The sequence below is a fragment of the Amphiura filiformis genome, chromosome 3, assembly GCF_039555335.1.
Source record: "Amphiura filiformis chromosome 3, Afil_fr2py, whole genome shotgun sequence".
In the NCBI taxonomy this organism is placed as follows: domain Eukaryota; kingdom Metazoa; phylum Echinodermata; class Ophiuroidea; order Amphilepidida; family Amphiuridae; genus Amphiura; species Amphiura filiformis.
Window position 1 is genome coordinate 42,954,078 of NC_092630.1, and position 26,212 is coordinate 42,980,289.

The 26,212-nt window shown below is 37.4% G+C and overlaps 1 protein-coding gene across 1 annotated transcript in view; it reads right to left on the reverse strand.

The window, feature by feature from the left end:
* Positions 1–1,254: 1,254 nt before the first annotated feature.
* LOC140148559 (macrophage mannose receptor 1-like) overlaps positions 1,255–26,212 on the reverse strand; it is a 65,697-nt gene continuing 40,739 nt past the window's right edge. The window contains exons 11-12 of the mRNA XM_072170555.1: positions 6,613–6,761; positions 1,255–1,386 (exon numbers count right to left, since the gene is read on the reverse strand). The gene's annotated coding sequence lies outside the window, so the exon portion shown is untranslated. The remainder of the gene's footprint in view (positions 1,387–6,612; positions 6,762–26,212) is intronic.

Below are 26,212 nucleotides of genomic sequence, written 5' to 3' on the forward strand. Positions count from 1 at the left end.
GGTTCCATCCGATTGGAGCCGGTTTCTATTGTTCTGAACATATTCAACATAACAATGTACGGTAACGTGGTTCAACCGCCGGTCGAGGTTTGAAGCCGCCCCTGAAATGGCGTTGCACGTGAATTTTCATCGGAACCGGGATATGAACATCTGAAACTTTGCATGACAATATAGCTTATACGCGAGTCTTTCTTTTCTCGAGTTAAAGGCACTTTAAGTAATAATGTTAGGTAGCAATGGGTACGTAAATCTTTTTAAAGTTGAATACTTCATGTCCCTCATTTGTGCTTTAGATATCACTGGTTTATATCCCAAAAGTCGCATCACATTCTTGCAACCGCTCTGCGCTTCTAAAAGTTTGTCAAACTTGATCAGGAGTTTACTTCTCCAAGCATGCGCAGTCTTTGCAGAATTTCTGGTATGTGACCATTTACTTAATATCCCACGCGGATCACCTGTCGTATTTTCATCTAACCACTTCTTAACGGATGATGGAGCTGTCATATTCAAAAATTCATAGACTTTGTCTACGACATATTGTGGTTGTTCGGCAAGATCCTCGTAGCGTAAAAGCATATAATGTCCTCTCATCCAATCTGGTGGATTAATCCAATATTCCTTCAAATTGTCTTCAATATTTTGACATGCTCCCGTAGGTATCAGGATCATGTATATCTTGTCTTGAGTTTGATACTGCTCTGGGGTCGCGTACTAAGTGGATGACTTTTACATTCAAAGCTGGATCTTGCACTAAGTCTTTCAATGTGCCTATATCGGGTATTCTAACAGTTTTTATTGCAATATTTGGACGACTTTTACAAGTTCGGTCATTTATTGTCGCCTTCTGAGATGCACTTATTGCAGTGGTGGTGGCCGCTTTGAATTTTCCATTGCTGACGGTACATAACGAAGTAGGTTGATAAGCAAGGCTCTGAATACATTGTTGACTTGGACGGCGTCCATTCCACCAGCTAAAACCTTTAAAATGACCAAAATCGCACTGAAGGATCCCCTTTAAGACAGATTGAAGACTGGTTCCTGCAAAGCCTGCTGTGGTATCTATTTTGTTCACTTTAAATTCGTTAAGAGGCTCGAAATAGTATACAAAATCGTCGTTTCTGTTAAAGATTTCTCCAGCGAAGGACGACCCGGATCGCATCTTAGTAACAATGATCACCTGAACAGGTCTACTACCACTGACTTTGTCTGCATAACCTTTATTGTCATCTTTCATGTCTTTCTGCAATTCCTTAGAGGTAGATATACGTGGTTCGTTAGTTGATTGGTTTGATGGAACTTCAGGGTGTTGGGAAACATGGTTCAATATAGACTCATTTGATATCACTATTCGTGCTAACTTGGCAGAGTTTGCAATTCGTAACAATTCTGAAATTTAAGAAAAACAAACAAACAAACAAAATAAATAGATAATCAACAATCACCAATCAATCAATGTCATTCACGATCAGTTTCTCTGGCCTTGATCATGATCCATGTAGCTTTCCAGCTTTCCTCGGCCTGAGGAAATTAGAAAAGAAAGGAAGATGCATAAAGGGTCTATACCTGAAGTAATACTTATCAAATCAATATATAGAGGTCATTGACATGTAACCAATTCGTTGTATACTTTGATTGTAAAATGATTCAATTACTGTACAATCAAGCCTTGAACCCTGATTTCAGAGGTAAATTTTGGGTTGTTACATGGAATTCAAAGTAATATCATGAAAAGACCCACCGAAAAGAATACGATTACTTATTCAGAGCCAATCTGCATTCTGTTATTTGCATAAGACGACGCCCAGAAATTATAAAAGGAGCAGGACTAGATATCAGCGTTAATTCCACGGTAAGCTTAACACATATTGAAAACACCAAAATGCAGTCATAAAATTTATAATCTATACTAAATTACTGAGTTTTTCGAATTGGTAAGGCTAAAAACTTCTACGTTTTACATTATTTCGGAAAACGGATTTTTGCGTTGCGTAGAGTAAAGTTGTCCGCACCCCAATAAAACATCCAATTTTGTTTTTGTTTACGTTAAGGGTGTCAAATTATGTTAATTAGTTTCAAAGGCACTGGCAGCGCACTGCATGCTAAAACTTTTCACGCCAACACAATACACTAATGTTGACATAGCCTGAAATAGCCTGAAATTGGCCTTCTGTTTTGGCATTGGTGTGAAGATACTATGCCTGTAGTCTGGATGGTCATTGAATTACCTATTATACAATCACACAGTATTATATAATAATAACACCTAATTAGTCACACATCAATAAAGTCAACATTTACTCAAAAGGATGAAATTTCCTTTTGTGGCGCCCTCTACGGAGGCGCGCCACAATATAAACATGACTTTGTGAAAAGCTTCTAATTTCACTCTTGCTAGATTGACTTCGCAATTGTTTTGCTAAAATTATGCCCAGCTCAGAAATAAAACCACAATTTGCTTGGATTTTATTTTATTATTGTTTTCTGATATGCACGGGATAAAATGCTGAGCGTATATTCTTTGTTTAAAATACAAAATTAGGATTTATAAAAACACCAAATAAATCCTGACCTTTGTATGCGTTCAACCAGTTTACCGTGTGCCTTAGAACCCGATAGACGGTGACATTTGACCATACACTAGGATCCACAACATGCTCATCTATCATGGGAACAGTTCTTAAACCCTATCCTTTGTACACAAACTCATACTCTGCACCTTGAGGTCAAATTTTGCACTATGATTATGTAATTGAGGTTATTGGACCATGCCATTGGGATGAGACTCTTGTGGTCCATAGTGATAAGATCAATTAACGAGGCCTCTTAAAATGATGGCTTTTGTTTGCTAATTACCATAGAATCTAGCTACTACCTCCATGATTGGATTAAGTAAATAACTAAATCCTGTTATCTACCCAGCAATGTTTGCTTATCTTAATAATTGTAACAAATTGTAGTGTACTAATTAAGACAGAAAAGGCAAACAGACAGAAATTTAGAGTTTTAAATTAGAGAGTTGACAGGAAGTTGTAAGAGTTAAATTGTTATGGATATGATTGGTGTAAGCGCGAAAATGTTGAATGTCAGATGAAAGTCATCCGAGGTAAATTAAGTAATGTCAATCACAAATTGTTACAGGTCATTTGAGGTGGACTAAGTTTATATTTGGATTGTCAGAACACCTTCCCCAATCAAACACATTTCTCTTGCATTTGATCATCTTCTACTCTTCCCTAGAAAAATCATTATAATACCAAATCTACACACCATGGAATTCACCATATCACGTCCAAGTTCACATTGGGCGCCACATTCCTTTTTTAAAGGAATTTTTATTGGAAGATTGTCAACATCTCATAATGTCCTTTTTGTAGGTCAAGATTGCCATCATGAACATCTCATACCTATAAGGGACCGTAGGGGCGCACCATTTCATACTCGGGGGGTAGGAAGTTAGGGTCGGGGAAAGAAATTTTTGTCGACGCCGAAGGCGGCGAAAAGTTTTTTGTTTTTTAATTTCATGCATTTATACACAGTTAGGTAGGGAAAGGTTTTTTTTAGTGTTATTTTTTTTTTGCTCATGTAGTGGGTGAAGGTTTTTTTTCAAAAACTTCCTACCCCCACCCTGAGAATCTAATGGTGCGTCCCTAAGGGCTGTTGGTGTAGCAAAGTGAGGAGGGTATTATAGTTTAATTGTGCTAATTATAATATGGTGCATTTGCCTATTTGCCTCTCAAACCACTGAATTTTATTTACCATGAATAGGCCTACTCTGCTCTTTGTGGTAATGCAATGTTATCAGCATTGTATGATCATAACTTAATAATATGAAACAGAGTGTTTACAAGGAAATGTGAATAAAATTGTTTCATCTGCACAGTGGTGTAGCCAGGACTTTTTCAGAGAGGGGGGGGGTAAGGCAAATTTCATGGGGGTGGGGGGGGCAAATTGTCACAAATGGGCTAAAAAGTAAAAAGTACAACAAATTTATCCAAAATGGGCTAACAGATAAAAAGTACAAGTACGTGCATACAAATCTTAAATATCAGGTCAGCCAGCATACCACAGGGGGCCAATTGGGAATTGAATAAAATTGTGTTCATCTGCTCAGTAATGTAGCCAGGACTTTTGCAGGGGGAAGCAAGGTACATTTCAAGGTGGGGGACAAACTTGGACGGAAATGGTAAAAAATGGCCAAAAGGTACATCAAATTTGTCCGAAATGGGCTAAAAAGTACTGTAAATGCATAAAAATCTTAAATATCAGGGTGGCCAACATCAAACAGGGGTAAGACTTCTCACGGTGGATATGATATGGTGGCAAGAAGACTTGCTTCGATCACGATGTAATTGCAATTTCAAGCCATTGATTTATATGGAAAGGATACATATTATATTTCTAAATGATAATCTCCTCTCATACCATTAATCACATTAAATAAAACATTTACATGTTCACAAAATATAAAAAATTTACAAACCACGAAAGACTCTGACGGCGCAAAACGGGTGTTCGCTAGTATTACTAAATCGCCAGAAAAGAGTTGTATTAAGGTTGGTCTGAACCCTGGAATTATGAAAACTTTCGGGCCTCATAACTGCTAAATTATTAGTCTAAAGAATATAAAAGTATACATTTTAGAATGGAAATGACTTGATGAATTCATCTGTAAGGTCCAATTTTTTCGTGCAACGTAACAAAAAAATTATTTGGCCAAAAATGTTTTTTATTAATTTTTAAAAGTAGTATACAAATATATACTGCCATGAGAGGTTCTGGTTAAAACTATGGGCCGAGGTGAGATCAATAGTACTATTTTTTCCTGAGGGCACAGCCCCGAAGGAAAATAGTATTAATTGATCTCAACGAGGGACCATAGTTTTAACCAGAACTTCGAATAAAGGCAGTATATATTTGTTTTATATACTTCATTAATATGTTCTTTGTTCATTGATTGGTTAAAAGATTGGTTATTTGACGTTGCTCTCCAGCTTCTATCCTGAGTGAACAGCACGACCAATTTAAGCACAACCTATATTTTGCCCTTCAAAAAATCGAATAGGCTAAAATCGGGCTAACCAATTACAGCAGCGCGAAATCACGCTATGGCGGTTTCGCGTGCGTGAACTGTTCCGACGCATCGAATGCTCGCACGCGGAAAGCATGGTCAAAAGTACTATTTACGGCTTGGAGGTACTATTTACGGCTCATCCGGGACATTGAAAATACTATTTACGGCTTAGAGGTACTATTTACGGATAGGAGTACCGATAGTAGAACTATTTTTGGTCATGTGATCCACTTTTAACCAATCAATGAACAAGAATATATTAATGAAGTATATAAAAAATACTATTTACAGCTTAGAGGTACTATTTACGGATAGGAGTACCGATAGTAGAACTATTTTTGGTCATGTGATCCACTTTTAACCAATCAATGAACAAGAATATATTAATGAAGTATATAAATAAAAATATCTAGGGACTAGTGAGTGACAATCAAGCCCAAAGACTTGTACTAAAACTAATTTGAGGTTTTGGAATCTAATTTTTGGAAAACATATTTTATAACCAATTATCAAAATTAACCCCCAAAATTAACACAGATATATTTATATAATTTGACTTAGACCCCCTATAGGGTGGTTGCACGGAAGGTCGTTAGTTCAAAAAGTCCTCCAGAAGACATGCAAATCTGTATTTTTCTAGAATAGCTAGTAATCACATGTCTTCAGTATTTTGAAGGCAGTATACCTGAATTAGTCTTTCATTTCATGAGTGTCCTTGACTATGCTTCAGTGATCATGAAAAGACTTGGATATCTGATTATCTGAAACGGCTACACGGAAAATGTAAGATTCAAACCATGAAAATAGTAGAATCTACTACGTGTACAAACTTGAGTATCAAAATGATAGTCATCAACAGATAAATGTGACGTGTCATGTCAAAAGGAGACACTTTTGGGCAGGATCGTAAATGGAGAAATAGCAAAAAATCATGCCTGGGGTGATTTTTTCACAATTTTGGTTTGTTGCGAATTTGTGATGTTATTAATGTTTAAAATATTGTCTGACAGTTTCAGACCGGAATATAACTGGCATCTTGTATTTTTGAGAAATTTTTCTAGGTAATTCCTACTCTCAACATTGTCAATAATATTTTTAAAGGCCGATATCTCAATTTCCAATTTTATAATATGAACTCAATATCTTTGCTTAGGAATGTCCGATTTCATTGGGGAAAACAGCATTGTGGAGCAAAATATCTCTATATTTAAGATATGTAAAAACTTCAAAATTGATAACCTGCCCAAAATTGTCTCCTTTTGACATGACACGTCACAAATGACTGACTATCATTGAAGACCGAGTTCCGCAGTATAGTAAGCGTTAGCCTGTATTTCAGCGGGTATTTCAGACAGTTTTTTCGGGCTAGATCAAACTCACATCCACATGAACATTTAAAATATTATATTATATTAATTAATTCATTTCCACGTTGTGTCTGGCCATCCACATGACAATATGTACGCCCTAATAAAAAAAACCCGATAAAATAAGTTAAAAAGAGAAGAGAAGAAAAAAATGAAGCGTTTCTCAGTAAATACCTGTTTGTGAGCCTGTTGACTTGACAGAGAGATACAGAAGACAAGCACTGATCAGAAAAAGCATCAACAGAATTCGCAACATGTATTTTCGTCCCATGGCCCCATTCATTCATTCACACTCCCCGTCAGATCAGTATTATCATGCATTCCTGTTGGTAAGAAGAAATGTCCACGTATTATAGATAACACTCGTCCATGTATGTCCGATGATATTTCTGGCAAAAATATTCAGAAATCAACAGTGTATTTTCTTTTAACTATATAGTGATGGCTGATACATAGGCCTACATACAAGTTTTAATCAGCATTAATATTAGTCTCGCGGCCAGACTGTATGTGGCTATCACGAACATACGCCAGACTGTATGTGGCTATGTTTGTTAGGAGGATCGACGAGTGTCAGACCGACGCAAACTGGCTGTGTAGGAGACTACATTAATACACCCTTTATATTATACGTAGCTTTAGCTGTATTATATTATCCGTGGTATAATCTGGCCGGTGTATATTGTGACTACTAATGCACTATAATAATTGATCTCCTTGGTCGACAATGATAATTGGTATCAGCATACTATTTATTTGTTCAGTTTTGAATAAGTCAATATACTTCGGTTTCTTCGGTCTGCATCAGTTCACATTAACTGCGCCATGCTGCGCTGCTTCATACTCAGAACCAGACCTGCTCAGAACGCTATGCAAGGCTCACTCAGTCGTTTAATAAGGCAATGCATCGAATTCAGTTGAAAAGAGCGAAATTATGAGCTACACTTTTTCAATTTAATTAAAACAAATTTTCTCGGCCGAATATTCGCTACACGTAATAACACCCAGATTTTAGGCCAAAAAATGATGTTTGCTTGCCCTCAACCGACCGACCCTAATTTTGGAAATCAGAAAAAAGTGTTTATTTTTCTATTTACTGTACAAAAGAATACCAACCCTATTTTTTGGAAATTCCTGATTTTTTTCCTTTTCAAATTTTTGCATTCTGAAGATGTAAAAAAAATGTATTTCAACATTTTAGTTGTTTTGTAATGTTTATAGTGGATTCATTTTGACACCAAAATCTATTATTAGATGGTCTATGTTTTAAGTTAGTTTTACATTATGGTATGGTGGCGGTCTTTCAGGGAAAGGAACGTAGCTAGCCTGAAGTCGTCCGATGCTCCCATGCCCAGTTGCAGTATGTAAACGGGTTTTTTTTTTGGGGGGGTCCAATCGGGGCCTTAGCCCTGGCTGATACGTTACTACTTATGAATGAATGAATGAATGAATGAATGAATGAATGAATGAATGAATGAATGAATGAATGAATGAATGAATGAATGCCGTATCAATCAATCAATAGATCAATTAATGGATCAATAATAAATAAATTAACCAATAACAAATAAAAAACAAAACAAAATGATGGCCGACTTTCCTACCTATCATGACCAATTATATTTTCTTGAACTGAAAATGGTCTCATTTTAGTACAATTTTGCGTAAATTAGCACATTTGAAGACGAGTCTATTACCAAGAAACATTTCAAGATCACAACATAAAAAGCTCTATATATAATTATATATATAAAAGCTCTCTATATAATTGTTGGTATACATATCAGACCCGAATCCACCCTGCCCAAGTACCTTTGAACTGAGGTGTGTCTATTTTGTATTTGAGTCCCGGATTTGAGTACGAGCACTTGTGCACAAGTCCAAGAAAACTATGACCGAGTCCAGAATTGGTCAAGTCCATGACCATGCATGTTTGAAATTCGAATTTTGGAATTATATAGATAAAAAATTCCGGTGACATCCCACTATCTCTAAGGTCCGCTATCTCTAAGGTTCGCTATCTCTAAGGTTCGCTATCACTAACGTGCAAAGTCCATGGAGATCAGAATCCCGCTATCTCTTAAAGAGAAAAGGGTTCGCTATACCTAAAAAAAGGTCCGCTACTTCTAAGGTTCGATATCACTAATTTAGAATAAGGTTCGCTAGTTCTAAGGTTCGATATCACTAATTATAAATAAGGTTCGCTATCACTAATTTAAAATAAGGTTCGCTATCACTAATTTTGAATAAGGTCCGCTATCACTAATTTATTGAAGGTTCGCTATCTCTAAGGTTCGTTATCACTAATTCCAATAAAGGTCCGCTATACCTAAGGTTCGCTATCACTAATTTTGCTTCAGGTTCGCTATCCCTAATTGATTAAGGTTCGCTATCTCTAAGGTTCGTTATCACTAATTTCGATTAGGGTTCGCTATACCTAAGGTTCGTTATCACTAATCTTAAATAAGGTCCACTATCTCTAATTTTAAATAAGGTCCGCTGTCTCTAATTTCAAATAAGGTCCGCTATCTCTAATTTTAAATAAGGACCGCTATAGCGAACCTTATTTGAAATTAGAGATAGCGAACCTTATTTAAAATTAGAGATAGCGAACCTTATTTAAAATTAGAGATAGCGAACCTTATTTGAAATTAGTGATAGCGAACCTTAGAGATAGCGAACCTTAGAGATAGCGAACCGTAGAGATAGCGGATCTTATCTAAAATTAGAGATAGCGAACCTTAGGGATACCGGGATTGTTAAAATTAGAGATAGCGGACCTTATTTTAAATTAGTGATAGCGAACCTTAGAGATAGCGAACCTTCAATAAATTAGTGATAGCGGACCTTATTTAAAATTAGAGATAGCGAACCTTATTTAAAATTAGTGATATCGAACATTAGAAATGCCGAACCTTTTTCAAAATTAGTGATATCGAACCTTAGGTATAGCGAACCTTTTTCGCAATTAGTGATAACGAACCTTAGAGATAGCGAACCTTAGAGATAGCGAACCTTAGAGATAGCGAACCGTAACCAAAATTCCAACCTCACATGTCAAAAAGAAATCTACGCCACTGGATATTATCAACTTTTGTACTTATGGGACAGCTGTGAAAACGGTAACTTGTGCTAAAACAAGCAGAAAAAATGCTAAAAACCACTCATTTTTATTTTATGGTAACAAATAAAATTCCTTTAAAAAAAAAGGAATGGGGCGCCCAATGGGAGCTTTGATCAGGTGTTGATGTGATGTGCTGAAATCTGGGGGGGGGCACAGTGTCATCGCCCCGATATCTTCATGGCAGAAATCGCCATGGTAGATTGAATCCACCGCCACGCATGGCCATTATACATATCGACCTATTTAATAGTTCAGTCGCATAATAGGCTGAAGGACATCTGACTAAGGCTACTGACAATAGCCCCGATTAGCTCGGTGACTAACCTCGCTGTGTGTCAGTCAAGCATGGTATGCCATAGGTCATATTCTTTTAGACAACCTTCACGATTGGCCTATACACTGCGCTATACAATTCGGCACATATAAATCAGAATTAATTGCGGAATTATTGTCAGTTTTTGACTCAAGATGCAAGCTACTGCAAGCGCACGCTAACGACTATCATATCTGTTCAAAATATACATTCATGTGCAAGGAACCACATCTGGTTTCTTTATACGAAATCATTTACGGGAGATATTCATCATTTTCTACACCGGTATCCAAAGATTTTCTTCTCATATCAAACTCGCATAGCAAATTCACGTGTATCGATCCCGGTATTTATTTCAGTATCTCTGCTGTACCAAGTAATTATTAGCCAGGCGATGTCGGTGTGGGGTGGGGGGGCACTCCCACTTTGGAGGTGACGCGTATGTAGGGCTGTTACAACCCCCCCCTTTTCGCCATCGCTGTCACCCAAAGACCCCATTACCAGCACATGTTGTGTCACCCATCAGACCCCATATTTTTCATTTAGATCTGTCACCCAAAGACCTATAGGCCCATGTATATTTCCATCTGAACAGCCACGAGCCTTGTCTATCACTGATTTTGTTAATTCTTTTGAAATAACAAAGCCATTTGAAGCCATTTAGAACAGATCTACTCTCTCACTCAATGACCCCGTATTTTGTACATTTTGCTCTCACCGAATGCCAAAATCATGCTCTCATCCTTGCAATGACCCTTGCTCTCACCGGACGCACCTTACTGCATGCATGCACAGCCCTACACCTAGCCTGAGTCCCTCGGCCCCGATCTCGAAACAATTCAAAATGGCGGAATATTTTTTTCCCTTAAAACAATAATGTAACATAAGTATAATAAGCAAGCAAAGATTAGGAAATGTAAAGCATATTTATTGTAGTGAGAGAGGTGTAAAATTGTACTGCATTGGGATGAAAGCGGTTGGTTTCAAATAAAAAGGAATAAAGATCAGATTACCATTTCGGTTACTCTTGATAGGAAATCAGGTTGTGGGGTTGTTGGAGCAGAATTATTTTATTTAGAATATAGGTTTGCATATTTAATTCTTAAGGATTATTTTCCAAGTGGACATATGATAACTGTCGGTTGTAATACCTGACAATATTGCATGCCTGGTTATTGATTTAAAGGAAAGGCCATGCGGATATCAGGTGTTAAGAGCATTTGAACTTGTTTATATAAAGCGACACAAAAGTAACAGTGTATTGGGTGTTTTTGGGCGAGGTGCGGCGTAGCCGCACCCGCCCTATATTTCTCTGACTATTGACCTACTTTTTCTCATGCAGTGTTTGCAGAAAATATGTGTGCTGGTTATATACCCAAAAACCCACAGAGGGGATAGTTTACGGCGAGTTTTGTAATTATTACTTGATTTTGATATTTAAGTAATACGATAAAGTCATCATAGGCAGTAATGTGTTTGTATTAAAAGAAATAACAAAAATAATTATTTAAGTAATAGAAATACTATTTGGAAATTGCAGCAAGATTTGCAGATGTTTTTATTTGAACAGTACCAGTTCTCCAGTTTTCCTAGTTTTCCTAATCTTTGGGCTAAATTAATAGCATCGTGAAGGTCATATATATCATTTTATACTGAAAGCTTCAGTATGTACTTTACAGCTTGTATGTGCATTGTGTTCAGTGTGCACACAGGCTATTTACTTTTCAAATCTTGTGACAAATTGTGCTGGCTGATGCTTGTATAATGTACTCGTATTATAGACAAATTATTAGAATGCATGTGCAGCCTAGCGCTGTCCTGCATGTATATAGTACCAGTAGAAATGGCCCAGGTTGAATAAAATAAATAAACATAAGAATGAATATTTTATTCCCTGGATTATATTTGTTGGGACAAAATAATGATATAGTTTGACACTTTGAAATACAGTTATGTTAATCATGATAAGGTTACAAAGTTAAAAAATAATATCGAAATATTGTAAAATCAAACTTTTCCCCTCATAAGTTTTATCAAAACAACATAATTGAGGAAATTGATATGACAGATTTTGAAACTTTGATATGGAAAGATACCCCAGCCCTGTTGTCTCACCAGAGAAGAAGTCTTTCTATCTGATGATAAAAAAACACTCTAGGTATGATTACGAAAATGTTTTAAATAACTATTATCTACAAAAATTTTATAACAATGTTTTATATAAAATGTTAACATAAAACGTCTTCTGTTATGATGTGAAGGGTTAATATAAAAACAGGGAAAATCTGTTCCAACTGACCAGCAGGGAACCAAAGGATAAGCAATGGATAAGATTAAAATCAGGGAAAATATGACACAACCTCCAATGGGGGAATAACATAAACGGAATAAAGTTAAGAACTCTTTTAACTTTGTTTATACGTTTTGTGTTATTCCTCCATTGGAAATCGATGTTGTGTCATATTTTCCCTGTTTTTTTTATCGTGAAGAGTTACTCATTCTTTCATTTCTCTTGACAATTTTTCATTTGCTCGCCCTATTCCTTTTAAAGGAATTTTTATTATTAACCCAATAATTTTGTTTTTCAAACAAAGATGACAGAATAAGCACGGGATTTTAAGGATTTTTTTAAAGGTATATGTTTTAAATAACACAACAAACACTGTCAATTGCAACTACCGCGCTAGATTGTCCAGGGATAAGAAACCATCCATTCTTTAAAAAAAAAAAAAAAAAACATGTTTATCGATGGAATTTCTGGTTCCTTGATCGACAAAGCAGCTTTTTTGGATCAATGCTGCATCAAATCATGCCGCTCTTCACCTGGATCATACTCTGCGATCGTAATAGCGACATCTCTTAAAACGTTTTTAGAAGACCGAAAGGCATTTTTTATTAATTTCGGATTTCAAACGTTAATTCTCTGCTGGGCATACTTTTAAGCAAAACAGTTGCGAAGTAAATCTAGCACCGAAATTAGAAGCATTTTGCAAAGTCAAGCCAAATAAGGGACCTCGCCGTAGCGGGCGCCACAAAACACTATAAACCCCGATTGATTATGATATAACTACTTGATATACGTTAAAAAGATTTGCCCTTCATAGTTTTACATTTGCTTGCAAAAAACATGGTAACTCATCAGCTACGGTAACTGCTACAGTTTGTCTCCTAAAAAGATGGAAACGAATAGGACCTAAAGTAATAAATACATAAATATAAACATAAATACACAAAATAAATAAAAACAAACATAAAAAACTTCATAGAATATGTAAATTTCAATATTCCTTGAGCAATTTAAAACAAAAGACATGAAATAAAACCGTGATGAAGATGTGCAAATGAGCTCCAAAATGTAGGTATTTTTATACACGATTAACAGTTTGGTCAAAAACAGGTTTTCAAAGACAATTCATGGTACATGTAACTGCAAGACAAGTTTAATTACAAAGAGCATGCTAACCTCTTCCATTTGATACTAGATTTGCCATAGGCCCCCTATGTAGCGCTTGTAGGTCCGTAATCTGGTTTGCAGAAATTCAGAAATCAGAAGTGCATTTTTCAAAACCAATTTGATACTTTTTTCACTGACCTGACAGTTTCGAGTATCTTGGGCCACAGTGTCATCGCCCCGATATCTTCATGGCAGAAATCGCCATGGTAGTGTGCGTCGACGCGATACGCGTACTCGCTATTTGAACCAATCGGAGGCGCACTGCAGCAACGGGACTGATCGATTTTAATCCCTAGGTAATTCTTGTAAAATGATTTGATAATTTGATTAAAATTTGTAATACTTATGATATTTTTATTTGAATTGAAGTGTTTTAAGAATGAGAATAAAGGTATTGTTTATAGCCGCTGTCGTGCATCTATCGTCTCATATAACACGGGCGACATCATTTTTTTGGCCTATACTGTACACATGATAGCGGCGCAGTGCAGCGTGGGTTCGAGCCCCACCTCTGCCGAAAATTTAATTTCGTTTTTTTTTTAATTTCATATTATGTTAGGGAAATGTGGCTGGGATAATTTATGTATGACGAAGAGTGGTGTGAATCCCTACCATCATGACCATGGAGAATTTGCCAACATTGGTATTCGCCGTAGAAGTGACGTAATAATCGGATTAACTACCATAGCAATAGATTGATGCAATTTTTGAATATATCGCCCTACACTACAAGCAGATTACACTAATCATCTGTGTGTAACAGGTTTTTTATATCTCATATTGGAAAGAAACCATTTTTTAATCGAACAATTCGTGCAAGCACATTCCCTTGCTTTTTTCAAATTTGGTTGTGAGCTGGTCGGGATTTGTATTTATTTGTTGTCTTGTTTAATTGTAACACTTTGGGTTGGTAAACTATTCATTCTTTCTTATTAAATTATACTAGCGGGATACCCGCGCTTCGCGCGGGTCCCCGCTAGATGAGTAAATGGGAGCGATCACTAAAACAGGAGGAATTACTGAAAAGGTAGAATCATTGAAAAGGTAAATTTTATTTTTCTAAACCTGTTCCTTCTTGCATTTCCATTTAGCTTCTTTCTTTCTTTCTTTTCAGTTTCTTCTACATGGGTCTAGTTTGTTCCCATTAAAAATTGCTATTTAGCTTGGGATTTTCCGTTTCCATGTTATTTATTTATTTAGGCCTAACCGCATTCCCATTATTTTCTGAATCTGTCCTTTCTTACGTTTCCCTTTTAGCTTCTTTTTTATGCTGCTTAGCTTGTGATTTCCCGTTATTTATGTTAATATATTTAATTCCGTTTTCATTATTTTGGCTTCATTTTTCTTATATTTTCTGATTAGTTTTTAATTTTAGCTTTTTTTTCTTACGTTTCCTGATTAGTTTCTTTCTTTCCTTCTTTATTTTGCTCCCGTTTCATTTAGTAACCTGTATAATACCCGTATCTTTTTTTTTCTTCCCTTTCTTTTCCTTTTTATTCATTTTATTCTTTCTTTCTTTTCAGTTTCTTCTACATAAATCTATTTTGTTCCAATAGATATACCGTATGCTGCTTAGCTTGTGATTTTCCGTTCCCATGTTATTTATTTATTGAACCCCGTTCATATGCATTATTTTATAAATCTACCCTTACTTAGATTTGTCCTTTTTGGTTTAAGTTTTTTTTCTATTATTTTGTTCCCATTTTTCATATTTCCTGCTTATAAGTTATAGCTTGTGATTTCCCGTTTGTATTTAATTCTGTTCTCATTATTTTAGCTTCCTTTTTTCATGAATTATTTATTTATTTATTTTTTCTTTCATTTTTTTTCCTTCCTGCCTCCCGTATCCTTACGATTTTTATCATTTTGGTAATCTCTTAACCAAACCCATTACCCCTTTTTGTCCTACTTTCTTTTCTTTTCTGGCACGGAAAGTTGGCCTAAGCATGCGTCTTCCTTTTATTTATATAGATTTATTTATTTATTTACTCTAATCCACAACCAGAGAGTAGTTATTCTTGAGAGGGCACTCACCTCATTTGCATGGCAAAATTACCCGTCTCCTCTGCAGCCAATTTGGTTTCGCTCCATCGAAATCAAGCTGGTCACGGAGGAGACTACTTTCCTTTGTGTTTGTTCATTTGTGTATGGAGAGCCCTTCTTGGAGTCCGTTTGGACTCAGGCTACGCTCTCAGCTAGAGTCCGACGCTGCATTGTACTAGAAACACCTTCTCTGTGAACTCGCTAGAGCAAGGAAAATAAAAACTGGTTTCATTACTATCTGTTTTGAGCTTTTTGCAGGTCTGCGACCATGGTGTTACCACAACTGTCTTTGCGTCATTAACATGTGCTGGAGTCTAGCACAGGTCAACCAAAGTCCCGGATTTTAATAAGACAATAATGATTGACACACACACCAGGAAGTTTCTCATCCAAAAGAATGAGAAAATTTAAATTCTCACCATTTTGGCCGTTTCTCATCAAAATGTCCGTTTTCTCATCCAAAACTTCCTTTAGTGTATTAAGTTAGCTTAGGCCTATTGATCCTAAATTTGCTGGTAGGGTAAAACTCGTTTTAGGGGGGTGTTTAAAAAAGTTGGCCACACATGCGTAAAGGCCTACATTATCATACTTGAGTGCCCCTCCCCGGTGAAATTTGAGACTCATTTGGTCACCGTCCTAAGCGTCCTTGCCCACACGAGTCGCCCAGGAGTAGGCCCTACCCGGCCCCGGTACCCGGCATTATTAATTATTAGTGGTTAGCCTCCCTAAATACAGTCGCGTATCGTGTTGTCAATTATCGTTACTTGTGTCCATGGATATGACCCTATGTATAAGTAGGCCCCTAGTCTTCATAGAATTCACACAGCCTATGCCATGTCATTTACGGATACAAAGAGGATAATAATGTTGAGGGCGCCCACAAAATCTTACACCGTCCAGGGGGGGGACGGAGGATTTCTTGATGACTGGCAACCTTGCATGGCCATGACGGCTTAATCGATGTATCGGTATTTCGCTGACTCGCTCATCTCGCTGTGTTGCTGAGCCATGTCGGCGGTAGTGCGTTGTACCAGCACGGCAATGGATTCTGCTTTTATTTCAACGATGGCTAGCTGTGTGGTTGCGTGATTGTGTGAAGATTTGTAAGTATTGTGTCACTTGTGTAGATACAGATAATTTTTATACATTTTAAAGTAAATAAAATAGACTAACGAGTACGACTAGGTTACAAACCAGAGTCAGAGACGCTGCATGCACTATGCAGCTGCTCATGTGCTGCATGCAATCGGCAATGACCAATGTCAACAGTGTCAGTCACCCTTCAACCCGGGCCAGGACCCTGATTGCTGGTTTCATACTACCCTGCCGCTTGCTTAGACTATTAAATTAAAGCCTCCAGCATACTTTCCTGCCGCTTGCCGCTGCGGCAAGCGTCAGGACGCTTCAACCAATCACAAGCCTTTATTGTGTCCGTTTGTCTGCAATGCGTAGTACGCCACGCCGCTAAGCGGCAAGCGTCAGGGTAGTATGAAACCAGCATAATTCCAATCTAGTTCGCAACGCAAATTTTAAAAAACTGGGCAAAACAGACACATCATTTGATCGGTATGTATAGTAGGAATTCCAATTGAATGAGCGCAGCTTTCAATAGCGTGAGGTTGTTTTGCGTACACTGTGCGATGTACGCCAGCGTGTGCGACTGTGCGTGATTAACACAGAAGTGCATCTAACCATGCCAAATGCACTCTTGATTGGTTAGCATTGTATCCAAGGGCGTCGTATGCGTTAGCGTTGTAGTTTGATACGCGATATACGGTCGCGGTTGGATCGAGTACAGCTATTGAAAGCTGCGTTCATTCAATTGGAATTCCTACTATAGGTATGAGAGGGAAACGTCAGTTAACACATTTGCTAGAGTCGGCCAAAATGGCCTAAACCGGCAATGCACATTTACATTGAAATAATTTAAAAGAACCGCTTGCTCAAGGAAACCTACATAAATATGTTGTCTACTTCACTTGACCCATATATGATTTTTTTTGGTGATGAGAGACTCACACATGGAATTTCAGAGGATTTTGATAGCAGTTCCATTAAAAAAGCTGCTATCGTCATGAGACTAAGATCTAGAAACGCCCCCGAAATGTTTTTTTGGGAATTTTGCTAGCTGAATCTTTTTGATGAAAGTCAATCTTTGACTAGATGTAACTTTGCTACGGAAAGTGCTATGACAAAAAGGTTTTCATTGGCTTTCTTCACTCAAGGGCTTTAATTTGATATATAAAATGATGCTGTTTGATGGCAAATTTGGCATACATACGGTATGATCGGTATTGGCGCTGCCCTATCATTTTTTTTGTGCAGAGCCACTATGGTATGGGTTCCCTGTACTATTGAAAACTATTCAATGCGACTTGGTTGTGCGCTGTAGCGTGACTGACTAGCATGCTAGCAGCGCCTGTGTATCGCGCCGCTGTGACAAGATTGCGCTCTGAAGTTATAAAAACAACAAACTCGGTCAAAATGTCAATTTGGACATAACTGCGCATATGCTCTATACCACGGCACAGGAATCCTGTTGCAAAATCCGTCACTTTTTTTCCACATAGTTTTCTCAGTCGTCAATCCAGACGGTTGACAACTGAGGGTGCTGGACCGCTTGCCGCTGAGCGGTGTGGCACACACGCATTGCAGACAAAAGGACACAATCAAGGCTTGTCATTGGTTGAAACGCCCTGCCACTTGCCACAGCGGTAGGAAAGTCTGATGGGGGCAGAAGCGGCCATTGACCCTGTCATCGCATATATCAGGAACTACCGGTCGCGTACAGCGCACTTGAATGCGCGATTATGCGCCCTATACACGTTATTGATCGCGTAGGACGCTTGCTGGTGACGCGTTCGTTTACACCCGGCGACCCCCCGACCACCCCATGGCAGCTCCCATACGTGTGTCAATTTGTGATTTGCGGGATCTTATTTTTCAGGCTCTGTACTACTGTAGCGTGTAAATTTGGCTGGTCCGATTTTGACAGTGGGGGACCTGCCCGGCATTCAACGTCAAGTTTGAAATTGAATGCATGAATCATTCATTGAACGGATATTGTCAACATTGTTTTGGCCACTTTTAAATAAATGTCGTGAACACCAAGCATATATTTTCTTCAACAATCATAATGCCCCATTGGTCTTTATATAGGTTTATAATAAATGCATACATCAATTAGATAATTCTTGGCCAAGCTGGAACATACAACAATGTACGTTCCCATCATGTAGCCGCCACTGCCCGCCAGCGTGCCAAGCGTGGATGCAATGTAAGTCCGCCGGGCCAGAGCCAAAAATGGTCATCACTCAACCTAAAATTTAGAAATTGTCACAGGAGTGAATTTTACTCCTAGAGCTTAATAGACTATAGACTAACCAAAGATTAAAAAAAAAAAAAAAAAAAGTAAAATTTGCCCGTCAATTTCGAATGCAAGCAATAAAATACACACGTAGCACCCTCTCGGTGTGACGGGACGGAATTGTTAAATTTGATGTTACTACATTATTTAAAAAAGATAGGGTTTTTTTGTTCATGGTATTATAAAGGTCTTCTATATAGACAATTTTAGCACTTAAAAAATCTCAGTGGACTTTGCAAAAATAAAGAACTAAATTAAAATAGGTGTAAAATTCCGTCCCGCCACATATTGAGGTGATTTTTTTACGTTCCGGAAGGGACGAAAAAAAATTCAGTCAATACTTTCAAAATATCAACTAAATATTCCTGAGTACACAAAATTTGAATTCATCAACATTGCTAGACTCAGAGTCATTTTAACTTTTTTTTTTTTCAGGCCTTTTGTAGTAGGATGTCAGCAATAATTCTATTTTCAGGGTCTATGGTGTAAAACATGGTCCGCCAGTCCGCTACATTCTGAGATGATTTTTTTTTTTAAGTTCAGGAAGGCATAAAAAATTTCTTTCTCAGTCAATATTTTGCAATAATTTTTCATTGGAAGTGAAAGTTTTAAAGTGAATCAATTGTTTGTTTTTTTGTTGATTTTGACATAATGGACAAAATTCCGTCCGCCACATTCCGTCCTGATTTTTACAAATTAAAGCCATATTATAACATTTGCTGAGGAAGACGCCCTCACTGAAATTTTAAAATTCCTTTTTTACACGATTAAATTGTACTTTATTAAACCAATATACCCTGCAAAAATCAAGACTCTAGGTGCTGTAGTTTTGTCAAAATCCGAGATTTTGAATAAAACGCCGGAACCGGCGCTTTATTATTACGATGGAATTGTTAGTCGAATAACGCACAGTACGTACCGACGGTGATACACACAAAAGGTCGTACCACAACATGACCGAAGGAGTGGTACGTGTTGGCGACATGTGCGCTGGTAGTAAATTCCAATTTTCTTTGCTTTGCCGTAGTTGTTCGGCTCAAAAATAAAAGGGATATATCTGACAGTAAAAGCTAACATTTTATGACAAAGAAATGCTAATCTATTTTGTTTGAAAATGTTATAATATGGCTTTAATGAGCGTACTATAAAGAGGGGGGTGAATTTTATAATTCCTTCCATAACAAAAGGATAGTTGAAGTTAATACCCATGTTAGAAACAAATGTTTTATCCCAGTAGTACTTTTGATACAAATTCAACAAACGTACTGTGTTCACAAATACATGAAGTTTATCATTCCGTCCCGCCACATCAATAAATTTGTGTTACCATGGCAACATGTTGATTCTTTGGACTATTTTTCTTGTGTTTGAATATATATAGTCTGTAACAGACTTGTTTTTAATAAGAACATGAAGAATCCATAAAATAACAGGCACAGAGCTACAATGTAAAAGGTCTATCAAAATTTCGTCCCACCACAAGCGGGAATTTTGGCTCTGGACCCGCCGCCATTGTGTGCTGAAAAGCGAGCAGTCAAAGCTTCACCCGAATTCTATGAAATGAGACGGGCAAAACTGCTATGCAGTACCGCCTATTTTAAGGTCTATCCCATAATCGCGAAGGCACGCAAAGCTCTATTGCGATACGCGGAGGCACGCAACCCTGGCGTGATTGTTAGACACTAATCATAAATAATTATGTTCATAAATAATTATGCTGACATATGTACATGTATCATGCCAATAAATTAAAGTGGTACCGGGCTATTTTCAACTTTTTGTCACAGAGAGTGGCCCATTTAGCCTAGTAGAAACATGTATGCTGCAAAACTGCCAACCCCCTGAAAGTGTCCCGATGGTAAACACATGCAAAAAAACAAAGTATAAAGGGTATTTGCTATAGAAGTAGCAATGTAACAGGATTAATTACCATAGCAATGGATACACTATTTTCGGAATGCATTGCCCTGCACTAGACAGTGGCCGTTGCATTTTTTGATTTTTTGGTCAAAATTTACATACCAAAATGGCAGCCAAAATCATTAAATTAGGGTTTACTAGTGTGCAAAACTCCTAATTAGATTCCAAAATAATCTTTTTTAAAAAGCAATTTTGGTATACATCCTGAATCTAAAAACAATGATTCTCTAAATTAATCGTTAAAATTTGAATTTCTAATTTATGCGTATGCGTATACATTAACTTTATATGTGTGATTCAAAATGTGACCGACAAAATACACACATACATCACTGCCAAACTATATTACATGTGTGGGTATTTTTGCAGTAACATTCAATATTAGTCAAGTTGATATTACTGATTATGCTATTATGTCTTTGTGTTTGGTTTGCAGTTGGCCCAGCTTATCAATGTGTGGAGATGTTTAAAATCTGTAAATGGATTGATTAATTTCTATGAAGGGTGTGTAAGGACACAATTGACATACTTAACTGTAACTTGGTAAGTAGAGTCATGACAACAGTAAAACTTACTGTTAGGCCTGTACAGTAAACAAATTCAGATCAAAGGTAGGTGGCAGGGCTTTCAACATTGTCGAACAGTGGTGTACCGGGATGAAATTATTGTTTGTCGACTATGATGTTCATTTTGAGCCATGATTATTTGAGCCACAGCCAGTGGTGGCGCCAGGAGTTTTTTTTGGCGGGGTCAAGTCAAGTACCAAGTCAAGTATTATTTTTTGAGGAAATGTTCATAATGGCAAGCATTATGCAATATTCAGTTCTTTCATGCAGTAAAACAGGCTTAGAGTTTTGAGGAGTGTGAGAGTTCTGTGAGTGCTATCACACTCTTCTGCACTCCTTAAATGATCATACTGAGTGTGATTTAAAGCACTCCTTAAATCTTTAAGGGGATACTACACCCCTCAATAAATTTGTGTCTATTTTTGCATTTTTCTCAAAAAACTAATAACACAATGGTAACAAAATGTATCCGTATTATAGGGGCAAGGAATCGAAATACTAAAATGGAATTTCAGTGACCCAAGACAAGCAGTTTGTTATTTATGATAAGAAATAAGGTACAGCTAGGATGTACCTCATATCCAATCATATTATACTGAACCGCTTGTCTTGAGTCACGGAAATTTCAGTGAAGTAATTTGATTCCTTGCCCCAATAATATACATAACCTTTGTTACCAGTGTGTTATTATGTTTTGAGAAAAAAAAAAAAAAAGTCTCAAATTTACCAAAGGGGTGTAGTACCCCCTTAAGCTTACAGCGCCTTGCCCAAGTGCACAACACGATGGTACCGCCAGGGCTTGAACTTGCAACCCTCCAATTGTGAGGTAGAGCCTGTACCACTCGCCACATTGCCCCTGTTACTCATCAGACAACTTCAGCTTTCAAAATTATCTGTTCTAGCTAAATGTTGTGACGCAGGACCCTGATTCAAACAAACAAGAAGAGTCTTTCAAAAAGACACAGTTCATGGATCAGGTGTATAGTAATTTATTCTAACTTTCCATTTTCATATCTAACTAGGACTATGCACTGATCCTTGTCATGTGGGGCAGGATTAGATAAAGGGATATAAACCCGGGTATGAGACATTAGAAATTATTTCCTAGCCTCTTAACCACAGGGTTGATGGGCTACAATAGCTATTCAAGACACAGTGTATGTAAGGGATAAACTGTGCATGAGATATGGGTCCAAGTGGGGGAAATGTTCACTCCGTGAACAAAAATAGACCTTTCAATCACACCTCCACTTTAAGTTTACAGGGAGGTATAGAATCCAAGATCCAAAAAATTCATTGGTTGAAATTCATGTTGGTAGATTTCGTCCATGCATTGCATGCAATAACATTGATTATACATCAAATGGTTTTATAATTAAAGCTTTTTAAATAATTATGTTCTTGTTATTATTGTCTTCTTTCACAGGGCATGATGATTTGAAAAGGGGACCTCAGGACATCAATCTACCTCTTATAGAGCTGCCATGGTTACAGAAAAAAGCATGCTTTTTGAATGGAGCGTACATTTTCTTGTTGGTACCGTTTATTCAACCTACACAATTTGTCAAACAATGCTATAAATTAGTATTTATGTAAAGTACCAGCCTTCAGCAAAAGTCAAGAGATGAATTGAATTATCTTTGGCAATATTAAGTGACATTTTATCAGACTATCTTTAATGATCTGGGGGACTAATTTGTGGCCTCACGTGAATGACACTGTATGTGTCATGTTAAAAACTGCTGTGGAAGAAGTAGCGAATTAAGATAAATAATGGGCTTAACCCACCACTAATTGCAACAGAATTGTGCAGGCTCTGTGCTGGACTCTTATACCTGTATGATGAACTAAGATGCTCGCTGGTTTGGGAATGGCTCGCTAATTGCAAATTGGGCTAATTCTATTTATCATCCATTAATTTCAAAAAAGCATAATAAGAACATAATCACCTTCAAACTAAACCCTTCAGTTGATAGCACTTTACACTGCATGATTAGCAGTGTGTCTGCTATCTTCAGTAGATAGCACTAATCCCGGGTGTAATCAGTGGTATATCTGATATCTTCAGTTGATTACACTGCATAATCAGCAATGTGTCTGCTATCTTCAGTAGATAGTATACAAATATTGACTGCTATGAGCGGCATGGTTATGATTATAGGCCCAAGGTGATCTCAAAACCATGCTATGACCCAAGGCACAGCGGAGGGTCATAGCATGGTTTTGAGATCACCGTTGGGCCTATAATGTTAACTATGACCCGAAAGCAGTCAATATTTGTTTTATATACTTTTTGTCATCTGATTGGTTAAAAGGCCTATTTTATTGTTCATAGGCCATGGTAAAATTTACAAAGAAAGTTTTTTGTTATGAACTGATCGCGTCACCGCAACTGGCAGGCAGCGGGTTGGCGCCAGCGTGTGTAATGCTTGAACACGCCATCGCGCTGCGTAGAGTTTGATCGACGCACACCGATGATGTGAAAATGACTATGCCCGGGGAATAGTTCAGTTTTTACGTAATTCTTAAAAAGGAGGCCATAGCTAATTCAATGACTGCACTTTTAAAGGGGTACTACACCCCTCGATAAATTTGTGTCTATTTTTGCATTTTTCTCAAAAACTAATAACACACTGGTAACAAAAGTTATGTGTATTATAGGGGCAAGGAATCCAATTACTACACTGGAATTTCAGTGACCCAAGACAAGCGGTTCATTATTTATGATAAGAAATAAGGTACTGCTAGGATGTACCTCATTTCCTATCATATATGCTGAACCGCTTGTCTTGAGTTACTGAAATTTCAGTGTAGTAATTGGATCCCTTGCCCCAATAATATACATAACTTTTGTTACCAGTGTGTTATTATTTTTGAGAAAAATGCAAAAATAGTCACAATTTACCACAGGGTGTAGTACCCCTTAACCAATCAGATGACAGGAATCTATATATGAGGTATGTAACACTATCGCCGTAGAAGTGACGTCATAATCGGATTAACTACCATAGCAATAGATGAATACAAGTTTTGAATATACCGCGCTGCACTGCAGCACGTTGCACTCATCACCTGTCTTCAATCATATAATAGAATACCACTCTTTTCAAAGAGACTAATCTTACAGGTGCAAGTGATCAGGATTTCTTTGACATTTATGGTTCAATGCATCGGTTACCGCATGAACGCTGTAGTGCGGGCGATATAGCCAAAATTGTATTCATCTATTGCTATGGTAGTTAATCCGATTAACTACGCTACTTCTACGGCGATATATAAAAAAAAGTAGATCCCTAAAAAGGTAAAAGAGAGAAAGAAAGAGAAAGGGAGATAGAGAGAGAGAGAGGGTAAGAGGACTGGTACTTTGTGTAATCAATGTGTAGGCCTATACACTGTAATCAGTGGTATGTCTGCTATCTTCAGTTGATAGCACTTTACACTGCATGATCAGCAGTGTGTCTGCTATCTTCAGTAGATAGCACTATTAAGCCACTTGCAGTTCCGCCATTATGCACTATAATGCGGGAGAGCCTCGAACTGGCAGCATACATGAATGGGAATTGAACCAGTCATATAACATTCTGTGTAAGGTTACGTAATTCTTCCTTTCATGTATGCTGCCAGTTCGAGGCTCTCCCGCATATAGTGCATAATGGCGGAACTGCGTGCAAGTGGCGTAATACACTGTGTAATCAGTGGTATATCTGTTATATTAAGTTGACTACATTTACACTGCATGATCATAGTAGAAAGATCACAGCGGTCTATCTGCTCTATCATTTTTAGGCAAAAGTGTCAGCCAGGTTGAAATTATCCAAAAAATAACAGTCCCATCTTTCTGATTACTCTGGCAGGCATTTCTGAAAAGCGACATGAGCTGAGATATTTGGTTTGAAAAATGCAGTTTTTGTGATTATTTTCCTTTTTTTAAAACCAAAAATGCCAATTATTAAAACAGACATAACTTTGAAAGTAAATATGTGACCATCCACCACAACTGAGCCCGGATGTCGCCAGTGCCACTATTGAGATATGCTCCATTGAACTTAACAATAAACAATAGGAAACAAAGGCAGGGGTGTGATTGGTGCTTTAAGAAAAAAAACCCAAGGCAATGAAATTATGGCGGAGCTCTCGCCTGTTGCGGCCGGGGTCCAGGGGCCCGCTTAGGGCCCCTGGTGGGGTCCAGGGGTAACGCCTGTGGGGGGCTCGAGGGGCGAAGCCAGAGGGTTTACACACTTGAGCACCACTGGAGATGCAATTTCATGGGGCAAAATGCAAAAATACTTCACTTTATAGTATAAAAACATTTATTATCTGTGAATACATACTTCCAGTATCATATCATTCACATACACATGAAAAATTGCATCACCATTTTTGCACAGTACAGTGTGTCTATAAATCATCCAGTCAGGGTTCTAAGGAATTTTCATTTTAAAATTAGAGATTTTCTCATATCTGGAAACTGAAAATTCCGGAAATGTGACATCTCTGTTAAGCATTTAGCTCTTGGTCCAGGGCCACTCCAAAAGCGAAAAAAAAATAAAATAAAATAAAAAATTTATAGAGACCTTTTGGGTAAAATTTATTATTTGGTCTATGTATTTACATTTATAAAAGTGGAAAAATCCAAATACACTAAGCCAAAAAAAGAAACTTATAATTTTTCACAAGGTCATATCTAAAAATCCTCTCCATAAAAATGAACAAAAATTGCACACAGGATTACTTCAATACTTTACTCTAAACACTGGTCAGTAACCAAACAGTTGTCCAACTGACACAACAGCAAATTGCACTGACATGCAACACCTTCCTGGACCACATTCACAGCGCAACAGATTTCTTTGGCTGGGTTCCAATTATTCGCCTGTACATGAACAAAATTACACACAGGATTACTTCAATACTCTACTCTAAACACATGTCAGTAACCAAGCAGTTGTCCAACTGACACAACAGTAAAATGCACTGACACAGAACA